The 7,557-nt window shown below is 43.7% G+C and overlaps 1 non-coding gene across 1 annotated transcript; it reads right to left on the bottom strand.

Annotated features, from left to right (window-relative positions):
* Positions 1-6,471: 6,471 nt before the first annotated feature.
* Trnai-uau (transfer RNA isoleucine (anticodon UAU)) lies at positions 6,472-6,546 on the bottom strand. The gene has a single exon. It is a non-coding gene; the product is annotated as a tRNA-Ile (tRNA).
* Positions 6,547-7,557: the final 1,011 nt, after the last annotated feature.

Genomic DNA, 7,557 nt, shown 5'->3' with positions numbered 1-7,557 from the left:
GCATTGACGGCACTTTGAACAGAGGACGTTACATTTCAGATGTGCTACGACCCGTGGCTCTACCCTTCATTCGATCCCTTCGAAACCCTACATTTCAGGAAGATAATGCACGACCGCATATTGCAGGTCCTGTACGGGCCTTTCTGGATACAGAAAATGTTCGGCTGCTGCCCTGGCCAGCACATTTTCTAGATCTCTCACCAGTTGAAAACGTCTGGCCGAGCAACTGGCTCGTCACAATACGCCAGTCACTACTCTTGATGAACTGTGGTATCTTGTTGGAGCTGCATGGGCAACTGTACCTGTACACGCCATCCAAGCTCTGTTTGACTCAATGCCCAGGTGTATCACGGCCGTTATTACGGCGAGAGGTGGTTGTTCTGGGTACTGATTTCTCAGGATCTATGCACGAAAATTGCGTGAAAATGTAATCACATGTCAGTTCTAGTATAATATATTTGTCCATTGAATACTCGTTTATCATCTGCATTTCTTCTTGTTGTAGCAATTTTAATGGCCACTAGTGTAGATTTAAGACCTGTATTTAAACACCTGTTGTACAGTATGAATTGCCAACCAATTGTATATAACCATTTTAGCTGTGGTTGCCCCAGTTTTTTAATTACCTGCGGCAGGACCTTCTCATGAAATTTCAGTCACCAGCTACCTCTTCATAGTGTGAAAATATTTTGTTGGCCCATAAACACGGGGAAAAATGATTACCATAAGAAAGTAACAGAAATCAGAGCTCGCACGGAAAGATATAAGTGTTCGTTTCTCCCGCAAGCTGTTCGAGATTGGAACGGTAGAGAAGTAGCTTGAAAGTGGTTTGATGAACCCTCTTCCGGGCATTCGATTGAGAATTGCAGAGTAATCATGTATATGTAGAATTAGATGTTTCAGTGCATATGTTTCGGGAAATAGATCACTGGCTTCTCTAGTGACACGCGTTATGTTGCAGGACCAGTCCCACATCGCGGGGATGAAGGTGCTGGAGCCAGTGCTCTCAGAGCAGCAACTACTGGACCGGGGACGCAGCGCACCGATCCAGCTGGGCGTGCAGCAGCCACAGAAGCCCAGAGACCTGGTGGCTCTCAGAAGGGGCTCCACGGTGGCTACCGAAGTGCTTCCGGAGGACACGCAACAGGAGAGCTGCGTCTAGGTCACCCACAGCACGCAGAAAAGAAAACACATTTACTGTAAAGTCCACTGGAGCCATAACTCCCACAATTAATGCGGTCGTGGTTGCTTCTCATCAGTAAAGTTACAAGTAGTATGGAAATTCCACACATGACGCTCTAATTTTACAACTTAATCTCTTAGTGCAAAGGAAGACAATCAGCAGGGATGCCTATCGAAGGTACGTGCAAATCGCAGCATCACGAATGCAGTTAGGTGCTACTTACGCACTGAAGAGAGCTAAGGTGGCTCAGCACGTGAAGAATCTATGATTACCGGCTAAGGGTCGTTTCCATTTCCCTACGGTCACACAGCTTGGCACGAATTCGGCAGATTTTGCTACAGTAATCCAGTACTGTGTTGGCAAAATTCATTTTCGCAAACTGTCAAAATGTTCACGTATATTCAGCATCAATGGCAGAAATGGACGAAAGAGTAAGTATACGGGTACAGATAAGGTAACCAGTTCAAAGCTGTTATCGTAATATTTCAGTCTGTTGCTTCTACTTCCCTTGTTCTTCACAGCCACAATATTATTGTGATAGACTTAATTTATTTTTTCGTGTTGCATATATTATATCTCATGAAAGAGAGATGAAAATATCTCTGCGACGACTTCCTGCCATCAAATAGGACTTCGAAACGAACACTATTTGTTGGAAACCTTATGAATAGAGAACTGTATTCATTATCTCTTTAAACACCTTTTCATGCTTTCTTCTTCTAGCCTGTTTCACTTTGATTGCATTATTAAACTTCATATGTCTCCAGACTTTATTATGGGCAGCATTCCAGTTAATGTCTTTTGTTCTTTTAAATTATGTGACAATCAGGTATTTTCCTTTCAGCCGTAAGGGTATACTGCAGTTAAATTTAAATCTACGTAAAAGTTGAAATTAATCCCTAGTTATATTGGTATACTCTTTAGTTTGATGACTCTGGGGCAATTATTTTTTACTAACTTTTAAGACAGGTGACACAAAAGTATCTAATATCATGGGTACTACTTTTCATCTCTACGTTTAGAGCCTTGTCATGATAAACGAAACCGAGTACAGCCTAAAAATGTTCGGAGGATTGAAGCAGAAGACGGATTTGTGTTACTGCCTGGAGCACTCTTATTCCTGGAGATACGAAGTCAATAACTCATTGATGTTATTCTGTTTAGTGACTAGGACTCTTCATCATTGTGGGAGATTTGTGTGTGACTTAACTACTCATCAAGTTTTATAACGTTTGAATGATTACAATTGTTCAAAAAGGGATAAGAAAAAAACTTAGCAGGACTAACTTATACATATTATTTAAAAATTCCATTCAGCTTGAGTAAACTGTTACACAAAAATGTGGATGGATATACTACAATTATTTGGAGCAGTGCGTGACCAGATCAAAGAGGAACAGGCGTGAAAGTCTATTGTACTTCCGAATTTGAGTCCAGCCCGTAAGCTGCAAAGCATGTCGATATGTGTAAAGGACCCCCTAAATCTACAGACTCTCTATTAAGATATTTAGAGAACAAGATAAAATCTGGCTTCTTATAGACAGTGTGTGAACGATTTTGTGTAGGTAAAACTTACAACGGATAATGTATGTATTTTTTTGTAACGTACTGAAATGTTTCTTACGGATAACCCTGTCTTTTACCTATTTGTATGTTCTAAACTAAATGTTACTGGAAATGCAAATTAATTGTTTCGGTATTCGTTAATGGATGTCTATAGTTTATTGTAAACTGTATCTGTTCCTATCGAGATGTTATTGAACTGAATAAAAATTTTGAAAGTACATGTTTCCACGAAAACCATGAGAAGTTTTCACAGACGACTCTTACACACGTTATAATGGGAAAAAACTATTTTATCTCAAGAACAGAGGTAACTTCAAAGGAAATAACGAAACAATATTATGTCATTAATGTTTCCCATGTTCCTTCTCTTGTATTGGTTTCCTATGACAATCGATATAGTTCTACGTTTTAAAATTGTTGATCTCATAATCGCCACCCGACAAATAAATAATGAAAATGTATAAATTATAGCACGGCACTTGGTTTTGTAATTGATCATTCCTCAATAATGATAAACGACTTATGACATAAAAGTTGACGATCTTAACGACAGTGATAACTGGAAAAGGAACAGCCAACTGAAGCCACATTTAAAACTAACTTATATAATTATTTAAAAGAGATGTAGTGTAATACTTGATGTCAGTTCACCATATCCTGAAATAATTTTGTTTCCATTGAGAATTTTCTTATGTATACAAACATCAAAAAAAGTTTTGGATCAAATCGGTTCCGTGTGTTCCGGAACCTGTACAGGAAACTGGAACAGAGATCAACATAAACATCATTTCCGCCATTTTATTGCTCATGAAAACCACACATTGCATGTTGTACCACCATACAGCGAGGCCTTCAAAGGTTGTGCCAAAGATTGCTGTACACTCCATTACCTCTAATACCCAGTAGCACGTTCTCTTGCCTTGATGCATGCCTGTATTCGTCGTGACATACTATCCACAAGTTCATCAAGGCACTGTTGGTCCAGATTGTCCCACTCCTCAAAGGGGATTCGGCGTGGATCCCTCAGAGTGGTTGGTGGGACACGTCGTCTATAAACAGCCCTTTTCACTCTATCCAAGACATGTTCGATAGTATTCATGTCTGGAGAACATGCTGGCTACTCTAGTCAAGCGATGTCCTTATCCCGAGCAAATCATTCACAAGATGTGCACGATGAGGACGCAAATTGTCGTCCAAGCATACGAATGCCTCGCCAGTATGCTGCCGATATGGTTGCACTGTAGGTCGGAGTATGGCATTCACGTATCGTACAGACGTTACGGCGCCTTCCATAACCACCAGCAGCGTATGTCGGCCCAACATAATGAAAGCTCAAAACAGCAGGGAACCTCCACCTTGCTGCACTCGTTGGGCAGTGTGTCTAAGGCGTTCAACCTGACCGGCTTTCCTCCAAACATGTCCGACGATTGTCTGGTTGAAGACATATGCGACACTCATCGTTGAAGAGAACTTGATGCCGATCCTGAGCGGTCCATTCGGCATGTTGTTGGGCCCATCTGTACCGAGCTGCATGATGTCATGGTTGGAAAAAATGTACCTCACCATGGACGTCGATAGTGAAGTTGCGCATCATGCACCCTACTGCGCACAGTTTGAGTCGCAACACAACGTCCTGAGGCAGCACGAAAAGCATTATTCAACATGGTGGCGTTGCTGTCAGGGTTCCTCCGAGCCACAATCCGTAGGCAGCAGTCATCCATCGCAGTAGTATCCCTTGCACGGCCTGATCGCGGCATGTCTGTATCTCTTGTCCGAACAACATCGCTTTGGTTCACTCCGATGATGATGATGATGATGTTTGGTTTTGTGGGGCGCTCAACTGCGTGGTTATCAGCGCCCGTACAATTTCCCAACCTTTGCTCAGTCCAATTTCGCCACTTTCCTGGATGATGATGAAATGATGAGGACAACACAAACACCCAGTCATCTCGAGGCAGGTGAAAATCCCTGACCCCGCCGGTTCACTCCGAGACGCCTGGACACTTCCCTTGTTGAGAGCCCTTCCAGGCACAAAGTAACAATGCGGACGCTATGGAACAGCGGTATTGACCGTCTAGGCATGGTTGAACTACAGACAACACGAGCCGTGTACCTCCTTCTTGATGGAATGACCGGAACTGATCGGCTGTTGGACTCCCTCCGTCAGATAGGCGCTGCTCATGCATGGTTGTTTACATCTTTGGGCGGGTTTAGTGACATCTCTAAACAGTAAAAGGGACTGTGTCTGTGATACAATATCCACAGTCAACGTCTATCTTCAGGAGTTCTGGGAACCGGGGTGATGCAAAACATTTTATAAAATGAACGATTTACAAAAGTTTTGTGATAGCGTAAATGGTTAGTAGCTATATTCTGTTACGAATGAAAGAAGATTTCCAAAGCCACTGATATCGTCAGGAGAAGGTTTTACAAAGACGCACAAGTTAATACAACATACATCATACAACATGGATATCTCACAGGAACCACAACATAATTTGAAGTGTAATGGGTGTCTCCGTTTCCCTATGCATTTCTAAATGATCTGCCTATAACTAAACTATCTGATGTAGTACTTGGAACACCGCACTCTCAGCTGGAACCTCTTTAGACGTTTTGCTCACTTACTACCACTTCCAGTACATGTTATTTCCAAAACAACAAGGATGAACTCAGAATAGAAGACTGAAGTCATCAGTGTCTTTTACTGGCTGTCTATCTTCGTCTTCATTAATTACTTCGGACAGAGGGTGTAATATGCTTTGAGATAGCTCGGTGTTGGCGAATGGTTTTCCACTAAATATAAATAATTGTGAAGCTTCCTTTAGTGTATATATTTGCAGTAATTCAGTTTATGATGCTAGTGTTTTAAGGCCTGACGAGTATGACAGATAGGACGGTACGACATCGTCCAGCGAGTTAAACAGTTCACCGGCCTAGTCAGCGTTAGAGCTTCCACTGCCGCTATTCTCGAGTAAGCGACCCGCAGGTGGTCGGCCGGGCATCATCTGCTGGCAGACAGAAAACGCCCGGGCGGCCACAGCACTGCACTCCATATCGGAACATGGGTTGTCGTGCTCTAACGAAGGTTAGAACGAAGACAGGAGGCTATAGGTCTGTCTGCAATTTCCAAGCGGTGAGGAGCAGATGCAGAAAGACAAACCTCCACTGAGGGCAGATTGACTGCATTCATCAGCGCTAAACCCTACCACGGGTCACCTACGAGAACCAAGAATTTTGGGAATCTTTAGGTTGCTCGCAGTAGGTGACTCAAGTTTACTCAGTGATCTTATTGACAAAATTTATTTGAAGCCAGAATTACTACTAAAAACTGAAGGTTAATTCTAAGCATTAGAAAAAGCAAAGGATACCACAGGCTGCACAAAAGAAATCAGTGTATGAGTACGTGGGGTGATAGCTAACGAGTATTGGAACCTCTACCAGCTTTGTAAGGTATGAACTTCGAGAGCTGCACACCGAGCGAGAAAAACAGACTTGTCGGAGCTTACTCGAGGCTAGCTATCAGCGGCGCGGAGTTGGCACTCCAACGGTCTGAGAACTCCGTCTGAATACAAAAATATGGTGAAGATAGTAACTGTTCCGAATGAACAAATAACAATGATTACCATGCAGCTTCTCTAGAAGGAAGTGATGATTAATCGAAACCCTCAGCTGCCAACAGCTATTGCTGATATACCTCAACGGGGACAGCTGAAAATGTCTGCCCCGACTGGGACTCGAACCCGGGATCTCCTGCTTATATGGCAGACGCTCTATCCATCTGAGCCACCGAGGGCAGAGAGGATAGCGCAACTGCAGGGACATTCCTTGCACGCTTCCCGTCAGACTCACATACCCAACTGTCCACAACCTACATTCGTAATGGGGCACACATTTTCCACTGTCCCCATTGAGGTATATCAACATTACCAGTTGGCAGCTGAGGGTTTCGATTAATTAACATTTCTATCTAGAGAAGCTGCATGGCCATCATTGGTATCTGTTATTTCGGAACTGTTAGTATCTTCATGTAGTTAAAGCCTACCCGGCCATGGACCTTCTTCCGTGCGAACGCGCACACTTTGCCAGAACTCTTACGGCAATCGTCACGTTAGTTGGCGCGAGTAATGAGTGAATGGGGAAATATCCTTTAGGAACATTACGAATGTTGGTTGTGGACAGCTGGGAATGTGGGTGTCACAGGAAGCGTGCAAGGGATAAGTCCCTGCAGTCGCGCTATCCCCTGTGCCCTCGGTGGCTCAGATAGGTAGAGCGTCTGCCACGTAAACAGGCGATCGCGGGTTCGATTCTCGGTCGGGGCACACATTTTCAGCTGTCCCCATTGAGGTATATCAACAACACCTGTTGGCAGCTAAGGGTTTCGATTAATTATCACAAATACAAGGCTTCTTAAGGGATTCTGGCGGCGCACTATTTCTCCCTTCCTGTAGTCGGCAAGCAACTCGGACTTGGCAGGCTTCATTCAAAGTGACGAGCAGTTCAGTATTTCCAAGGCGCGCTTGGCCAATCACAGATTCCTCCCCTTCTACCACTCAGCATGTGGGAATATTTCCAGTTTTATGTTAACAAACCCCAAGTTCGATAGCATCAGCGTTCACGTGAAAAGCAAACGTCCCCGCTCTCCCTATTATTGCTAGCAACACGTCAGTTGGTCCCACACTGAAGCGTCTCCTGAGTAGGAACCACTGTTGCACTAGTCCAACCTCTGTGAACCCACTAAGGTTGCGGTTCTCAGGAGCAAGTATCAACCTTCCTGCTCCTGCTAAGACGTGCGTTTTTGTGACCAC

Source organism: Schistocerca cancellata, chromosome 5 (genome assembly GCF_023864275.1).
Source record: "Schistocerca cancellata isolate TAMUIC-IGC-003103 chromosome 5, iqSchCanc2.1, whole genome shotgun sequence".
NCBI classification, from domain to species: Eukaryota; Metazoa; Arthropoda; class Insecta; order Orthoptera; family Acrididae; genus Schistocerca; species Schistocerca cancellata.
This window is presented reverse-complemented; position numbering and strand designations above follow the sequence as displayed.